Here is a 7,865-nt window from a genome sequence, read left to right on the forward strand (position 1 = left end):
ATATAGATTTTACATGTGTAAGCATGTCAAACATTTCTCACATTAGTAATTTTCAAATAAAGAGGAGGAGGAAGAGGAGGAGAACAAGAAAAGAGGAGAAAAGAAGAGAAGGAGTAAGAAGAGGAGCAAGAGGAGTGGGGAGGAAGGGAAGGGAAAGAGGAGAAAGAGAAGGGAGAGGAGGAGGAAGAAAACAAAATATAGTATGCTTGTCTGCATTTAGATTCCATCAGTTCTTTTTTGGAGGGCAAATGGCATTTTTCATCGTGAGTCACTGGGATTATCTTAGATCACTGCATTGCTGAGAATAACTAGGTATTTTGTGTATCCCTAGCTTTTAGCACAGTGCCTGGCACACAATAGGCAACTATACCAACATCTTTATTGTGCCCCATCCAGGAAAATCTCATGACAGGAAATCTATCATCATGGAGATTGCTTCACCTTTCATACTCACACCTCATCAGTAACCTCAGTTACTTTCTGTCCTTCTGTTTGGAGATCAAGAGAATGGAAACAAAACCCTCCTCCCATAACTTCCTTTTATAGAGGACTCAGAAATCTAACCATTTCATCATTTGCCATCAGTTGTTTTGTTTGGCTCCAAGATTTTTGTTCACTGAAAAAATTAATTTTAAAAATCTCTGACTTTTTTATTCATATATTTCACAATTTCTTCATGTATAAAATGAAGGTTTTGGACAAGATGAACTCTAAGGTCCCCTCCATCTCTAAAAATTTTATTATGTCTCTTTTAATTTTTATATCTGGAAAGGCTGCTTAGGTGTAGCTGGACTTAGAAATGGGCAAAATCTGATTTTGAATCTTGGCTCTGATGCTTAACTATATCATCACAGGTAAATCGATTAATCTCACTGAGCTTTAGTTTTATTTTTCATCCTTAAAGTACAGATAATGTCTGTAATATCACATTCACAGGGTGGTTTGGAAAATGAAGACCCATCAGAAAGCACTTTTTAAAAGTTAAAAGTACTTTTAAGGGGGCAGCTGGGTAGATCAGTGGATTGAGACCCAAACCTAGAGATGGGAGGTCCTAGGTTCAAATCTGGCCTCAGACACTTCCCAGCTGTGTGACCCTGGGCAAGTCACTTGACCCCCATTGCCTAGCCCTTACCACTCTTCTGCCTTGGAGCCAATACACAGTATTGACTCCAAGACAGAAGGTAAGGGTTTAAAAAAAAAAAGTACTTTTAAAATATCAGTCATTAAAAGCTTTGTGCCTTAGATTTCTGTTGTCATTCATCTCTGAGTAGTTTATGTTGTTACTATAATTAAGAGTTAAATTATTTTAGTTCAGTAATGATTATTTCCCCCAATTACATGTAAAAAACAATTTTAACACTTATTTTCTAACGTTTTGGGTTCCAAATTCTCTCCCTCCTGGATGTGGCAAAGTCAGAACATTAATGCATTGCTGGTGGAATTGTGAATTGATCCAACCATTCTGGAGGGCAATTTGGAACCATGCCCAAAGGGCACTAAAAGACTGTCTGCCCTTTGATCCAGCCATAGCACTGCTGGGTCTGTACCCCAAAGAGATAATAAGGAAAAAGACATGTACAAAAATATTCATAGCTGTGCTCTTTGTGGTGGCAAAAAAAATTGGAAAGTGAGGGGATGCCCTTCAATTGGGGAATGGCTGAACAAATTGTGGTATATGTTGGTGATGGAATACTATTGCACTCAAAGGAATAATAAAGTGGAGGAATTCAACGGGAACTGGAACAACCTCCAGAAATTGATGCAGAGTGAGAGAAGCAGAACCAGGAGAACATTGTACACAGAGACTGATACACTGTGGCACAATAAAATGTAATGGACTTCTCCATTAGTGGCAATGCAGTGATCCTGAACAACCCAGAGGGATTTCAATCCACATTCAGAGGAAAAACTGTGGGAGTAGAAACACAGAAGAAAAACAACTGCTTGATTACATGGGCCAAAGGGATATGGTTGGGGATGTAGACTCTAAATGAACATCCTAGTGCAAACACCAACAACATGGAAATGGGTTCTGAACAAGGACACAAGTAATACCCAATGAAATTGTGCGTTCGCCTATGGGAAGAGGGGGGGGAGGGAAGGGAGGGAAATAATGTGATTCTTGTAACCAAGGAATAATGTTCTAAATTGACTAAATAAATTAATTCAAAAAAATTCTCTCCCTCCCTCTCTCCCCTCTGTGATAATAAACAATAATAAACAATTTGATATATGTTATACATCTGCTATCATTCAATACATATTCCCATATTTGTCATGTTGTGAAGATTCACATCCAAGAAAAAGTCCTTTTTTTTTCATCTTGTGATCAACTGTGAAAGATTTGGCTATTCTCAGCAATATAATTATCCAAGACAATCCCAAAAGACTTATAATGAAAAATGCTGTCCACCTCCAGAGAAAGAACTGATGGCGTCTGAATACTAATCAATGAATACAATTTTTCACTTTATTTTACTTGTGTGAGTTTTTATTTGGGGTTTTTGGTTTTATTAGGAGTATTCTTTTACAACACGATCAATATGGAAATATAGATTTTGCATTATCATACCTATATAACCTAGATTAAATTGCTTATAATCTCATGAAGGCGGAGGAGGGAGGAAGATGATTTGGATCTCATAATTTTGGAAAATATGTTAAAAACATATCACAGGTAATTGGAAAAATTATATTTATATTTAAATATTATATTCTATTCAAAAATATTTGAGTCCTTTGAAGTTGTTCTGTATCATTGTATTGCTGAGAATAAATAATTCAGAGTTGACGATTATACAATACTGCTATAATTGTGTACAATGTCTCGTAGATCTGCTCACTTCACTTTGCATCAGGTTCAGGTGGGAAATGATGAAATTTTGCCAATCAGAAGCCCAAACACTGGGCTCCATGGCAGAGTGATGTGATGATAAAAAAAGAAAATAATTCTTGTTGTTGACAGGCAGCCACACTAGTGCACTTTTGATTGGGCTCCACTTAGAAGCTATACTCAAAAAAAAATCATTAAACTATTCATTCCCCTTTGAATGAATGCAACTGCTACTATTCATATACCTCAAAGAGATCAAAGAGATATGAAAGGATTTGTTTGCATGAAAATATTTATAGCAGCACTTTTTTGTTATGACAAAGAACTGAAAACAAAATGGATGCCCATAAATTGGGGAATGGCTAAATAATTTGTGGAATAGGAATATAATGGCTATTATTGCATTGGAAGAAATAATATAAAGGGAAGATTCTGAGAAATTTTGGAGGAGTCCTTATGAATTCAGGCAGAATGAAGGGAGAAGAAACACAATTTCCATAATTATTATGCCACTATACAAAATAGTTTTGAAAAACACTGATCAGTTCAATAAACGGTTATGCCACCATAAGACTGAGGTCATAAGGATACATACTTCCCACCTCTTAACAGTGAATTAATAGACTGTGGTGCAGAATGAGACATATTTTCAAATTCAACTAATCTAGGAATTTGTTTTTCTTGTGTTTACACTTATTTATTATGAGGAAGGGTTTTCTTTTCTTTTTCTTTTTTTGGAAGAGGAGAGAGGAAGAAGATTAAATAATAATAATGATGATGCTCCTCTTTCCCCAAAAAACTGAAAAGAAAGAAAATAGCATTGTTAAAAAAAAAGAAGAAGAAGAGAGAAGGAAGTTGGAAGGAAATGCAAACAAGCAGGAAAAGGTATTACCTTATTAAATATATATATTTCAAAATACATAAAATATATACATATTTTAAAACAAACTGTGCCCAATATTCCATTTCATATAAAACCTTTTTCTTTTTTTCTTCGTATGTGGAAACATTGTCAAATCCATGACAAACTTTTTTAAAGCAGAGAGGGAAAAAAAGATCCTGATCTTCTTGTTATACAAGCCTAAAATGCCTTTTCCCCCTCTCCTTCAAAGTGAAAATTACACCTCTTCCTGTGAAACCAGCTACCCCACCCCAGTCATCTCTTCTCTTTTCTGAATTCCTATTGCAGTTACTATATATATATCAGAATGTGTACCAGACTATCCAACATTTGGGTTGTTCTTATATTGTTTTGAATGTTATAGCCAAGGCAGTTAAATAGAACAGTGCTTTACCTGCAGTAGTATTGGATCTGGAGTCAATAAGACCTGGATTCAAATCCAGTCTCAAACACTTACTAGTTGTGTGACTAGTCACTTAACCTCTATCCATCCATCTCCCTTATAAAATGGGATACTACTAGCACACCAGGGTTGTTGCAAAGATAAAATCTGGTAAAAAAAATAAAGCCACAAGGCACTAAAAAAATTTATTCTCTAATATATCCATTTCCTCTAATATTTCTAACATTAATATTCTAATATTAATCATTTCTAAATATCTAATATTAGAGAAAATAAAAAATTATCTAATAAATATTCTCTAATAAATCTAGTACAATCCCTTTATTTTACAAATAAGGAAACTGAGGCCTAGGGAACTGAAATGACTCGCTGAAGGTCACACAGGTAAATAAGTGTCAGAGGTAGAATTTAACCTAGACCATTTGTACTAATCTAATCTAATCTGTAAACTAGGTGTGTATTTTGCATTTCATTTATGTTTTATGTTATTTATTATATATAATTATATAATAACATTATATCATTATTTATTATATTATTTATTTATATATTTTATATTACCTTTGTTTTTACAATGTGGATAATTTAGGTGATGTCTTTGATTGTGCATCTCACAGAAGAGTCTCCAGAATGCTCTAGGACTTAATGCAATCACCCTAGTATCATTCATGAGCAGGAAGATCTATAAAACTTATAATATCCACACAGAAACTAGGTGGCACCAAGCATGGAACACTGGACATAAGAGCCAAACCTCAGATCAAATCCTACCTCAGACTCTTACTAGCTTTGTGACCCTAAGGAAGTACCTCAACATCTCCATGTCTCAATATCTTCATCTGTAAAATGGGAATGATAAGAACAGTACCTCCCTCTCAAGGTTGTTGGAGGATCAAATGAGATAACATATATTAAGTGCACTGCAAACTTTAGTGCTATCTCAATGCTATTGTTATTATCATCATCAATAGAATTTTTCTTTAATTTTGACTCTACAGGAAATCTTTCTTGACACCTTAGGTGGCCATATATGCCTCTGTTTTATGCCTAGGAGATCACGGAACAGTTCTCTGTGGACATGTCTCTTAGATTCTTGGATAGAAAACACTTTGTAAGAGAAGGAAATTTAAAGGCCTAGGACTGTGCTGGTGAACTTATGGTGTGTATGCCAAAGGGGGATGCTCCCTTCCCCCTCTCCACATGCACCTGAAGACATTCTCACATGACCTGCCCCTCTGCCCAACAGCCCAATGGGAGCTTTTTCTCCCTCCCCTATCTAGGGGGGCTCACATGCAACATGAGGATTGCAGTTTGGGCACTTGGTCTCTATCACTGACCTAGGAGATACATTCAACAAATGGGGGCATGGTTATATTGCAAGGCTATTAGTGGTTTGGAAGTTAACTTGGATTATCTGAATACAAATCACTGCATCTTGGTATAGACAATAATTCTTTTCTCTTACTTTCTTCATGGAGGTGTCTCTCAGAGACACCTTATCTCCCTTTTTGGTGGCAAGCCCCATTTGGAGTTTTTCCTTCCTATCCAGATGACTGTTATTTTTTTCTGTATCAATTATTTTTTCAACTGGAAATAAGACAAAGGCAATTAATTTTTTTAAATTTACTTTTGTTATTATTTTTAAATTATTTTAAAATTTATTTTACTTTTAATACTTCCAATTTTTTGTAGGTTAACTATGTTAACCTACAAAACCTAAAAATGCCTTTGTTACAAATACCAACTCGAGTGTCATATGAATAATACTATCTGAATTAGCTGAATTAGATACATTTTTTCTTTAGTTAATCCCCCCCCCCTTTTTTTAATCAACAAATAATGATACAGTATTCTCTGTACTGTCTGGTGTGACTCTGAATATGTGATATGCTGAAGAAAATAATCTTTCAAGGCTTGTTCTGACCATCTGACAATTATATTAAAGATAGCCTTAATATGTAAACAGACTCTGCTAAATGTCTTTTTTTAGAGGCATAAATTGGTAGTTGCTAATGTCTTGGTCAGATGGTGGTAGAGTGGTTAGAGCTCCAGTTCTGGACTTAGGAAGACCTGAGTTCAAATTCAGCCTCAGACGCTTACTAGCTGCATGACTCTGAGCAAGTCACCACTTGTTTGTGTCAGTTTCCTTGATTGTAAAATAGAGATAATAATAGACACTACTTTGTAGGAGTTGTTGTGAGGATAGAGTGAAATATTTATAAGAACCTCTTAGCACAGTGCCCAACACCCTTTTTAAATATTTATTTCCTTCCCTTCCCCCTTCATCTGGGATGAGGGGAGCTGATTTAAAAGTACCATCTGTGATCTTTTTCTATTCTCTTGGAATCTTCTCTTTTAGATATATTAAAAACTAACCACTAAATTGCCTCCAAGGTTTTATTCTGCACATATATGGTCAGATCCAGCCATTCTTCCTAACTCCATCTTTTTTTTCCCTTTAGAGCAATCATAAAACTCTTTTTAAAATGAAGTACTAAATGGAACAAGCAATTTTTTTGCTTCCCGTTTTCTGAGCAAAATTTCTCTTACATCATTTTGATATCAGTTTAGATTACATGTGGTCATATTTATAAAAAAATAATTATTGTGATTAATACTTAGAAATGTATTAAGTAAAACACAAGATAAGTACAAGGTGACACTACTTATTCTTTTCTATCTTCTCCATCTATAACATTTTGCAAGCAAATTCTAAACCTATTTCCTCCTTGGTGCCCCCTCTCCTCTTGTCAAGGATGCTATCTATTAGATTGTAGATTCATTTGAAAGAAAACTATTTTGCAAGAATATATTTTAAACTGTTAAGGCAATAAAACCAGAAATAACCTTAATTGGGTTTAATAGCATTTGCTATGTTTTACCCTTATTACTGTTAGGTTTGTGTTTGTTTAATCTTTACTAAATTGTAAACTCCTTAGGGGTAGGGAGCAAATTTTAAACATTTTTGTATCTCCCACAACAAGCAGACATCTTGTTAAACAGTCTATGTAAATGCTGAACAAATCAAGGTAAACAATCAATTCACTTTCTTTTGACCTAAAATTTAAGTACATACAGTATTTGTAGCTGTTTTAAATAATTTAAAAAACTAACTTCTTTAGTTTTTCTATCATTCTCTTTATCTTCTTTCCCCTTCCTCCTCCCAGAAAGCCACTGTTTATATATATATATATATATATATATATATATATATATATATATATTTATTTATTTATTTATTTTAAAGTATTTTTTCCACGGTTATATGATTCCTATTCTCTCCCTCCCCTCTCCTGGAGCTGGCAAGGAGTTGCACTGGGTTACACATGTATTATCACTTGATACCTATTTCCATATTATTCATTTTGATTATAGAGTAATCTTTTAAAACCAAAACCCCAAATCATATACCCATATAAACAAGTGGCAAATCATGTTTTTCTTCTACATTTTTACTCCCAACAGTTCAGAAAGCCACTCTTTCTAACAAAGAACCTTTTTAAAGGAAGAAAAGAAATTCAGAAAAAGCAGTCAACACACACAAAAAATCTGACATAATATGAAATGTTACATATCCATGAACCCGATTCCTCCTCCATCTCTGCAAAGAAACAGAGGGAGGTTGTCTTCTCATATCTCATTTGGTGCGAAGCTTGTTCTTTATACACGTGCAACACTAGTTTGAATGTTTTGTGGTGGTTGTGCTATTTTCATTGTTGTAATCATCA

The sequence above is a fragment of the Monodelphis domestica genome, chromosome 1 (assembly GCF_027887165.1).
Source record: "Monodelphis domestica isolate mMonDom1 chromosome 1, mMonDom1.pri, whole genome shotgun sequence".
In the NCBI taxonomy this organism is placed as follows: Eukaryota; Metazoa; Chordata; class Mammalia; order Didelphimorphia; family Didelphidae; genus Monodelphis; species Monodelphis domestica.